Genomic DNA, 1,061 nt, shown 5'->3' with positions numbered 1-1,061 from the left:
TATCAATGGAAGAAATAAAAATATGGAAAACAAAAAAGGGATTCTCTACAATGACACTGTAGACCAATTGAAAGGGATGTAGCGCAGCTTGGTAGCGCGTTTGTTTTGGGTACAAAATGTCACGGGTTCGAATCCTGTCATCCCTACCTATTACTTATCTTCTGAACAGTAACAGGGGAGATCGATTAAAAGAAAAGTGGATACATAAAAAAATCTTTAATTTTTTGATAGTATATATCCAAGACGTATTGGGGTTACAAAATATTCTTTGTGATAATAAAGCGCTCTTAGTTCAGTTCGGTAGAACGTGGGTCTCCAAAACCCGATGTCGTAGGTTCAAATCCTACAGAGCGTGATTCTGTGTTCTTGTTAGTCGCGCTAGATCGAAAATTACCGCCGAAAAAATTAAAACCAATCTAATTTTGACCTCCCGCGAATTAAAGGAAGTAGGAGGTCAATCAAAAAATAGGATGTTAATTAATCAAAGTTCCAACTGATCACCACGTCTGTATTGTAAATATGCAGTTACAAATAATACCAGCCAAAGTAATAGGAATTAGACCCAAGACAATTCCAAATAGAAAAACTTCAATCATTTCAATTTGTTTGAGAGGGGAGGGGGGAGGTAATATCTATGCTTAAATAGTAATACGTATTAACTCTAAATCTCAATGACCAAAAATTGGAAATTGATACGGTAAGGAACTATAGAATATATGAAGAATATATGAACTATCGCAGAAATATTTTTGTATGAATTGTTCATTTAATTAATTTCAAATAAGTCGTATCTTGCTCAGTCCGATAAATAGAGCTGAGGTTATAGTCAAAGCTGCTAGTAGAAAACCGAAATAACTAGTTATAGTAGGCATGAAAAGGCTAAATGAAATAGGTTCTTTTTCTACATATGTTTAGAAAGCACTTTCCTAAGTTTCAATTTTTGAAAGATACGAGGATAGGCAAAAATACCAACCAATTGAAAGGGTAAGTTCAATTGAAAGTTTTTGATTCATCAAGTATTATAGATGATATTAACAAAAACAAAGTAACATAAATAAGAA

The 1,061-nt window shown here is 33.2% G+C and overlaps 2 non-coding genes across 2 annotated transcripts; both read left to right on the top strand.

Annotated features, from left to right (window-relative positions):
* The first annotated feature begins 72 nt into the window (after positions 1-72).
* Positions 73-146, top strand: TRNAP-UGG. Its single transcript has one exon. It is a non-coding gene; the product is annotated as a tRNA-Pro (tRNA).
* A 135-nt stretch (positions 147-281) lies between these two features.
* TRNAW-CCA lies at positions 282-355 on the top strand. The gene has a single exon. It is a non-coding gene; the product is annotated as a tRNA-Trp (tRNA).
* The last annotated feature ends 706 nt before the right edge of the window (positions 356-1,061 follow it).

Source organism: Fragaria vesca, unplaced genomic scaffold, assembly GCF_000184155.1.
Source record: "Fragaria vesca subsp. vesca unplaced genomic scaffold, FraVesHawaii_1.0 scf0510949, whole genome shotgun sequence".
In the NCBI taxonomy this organism is placed as follows: domain Eukaryota; kingdom Viridiplantae; phylum Streptophyta; class Magnoliopsida; order Rosales; family Rosaceae; genus Fragaria; species Fragaria vesca.
The sequence above is the reverse complement of the archived record's forward strand: the minus strand, read 5'-3'. Positions and strand labels throughout refer to the sequence as shown.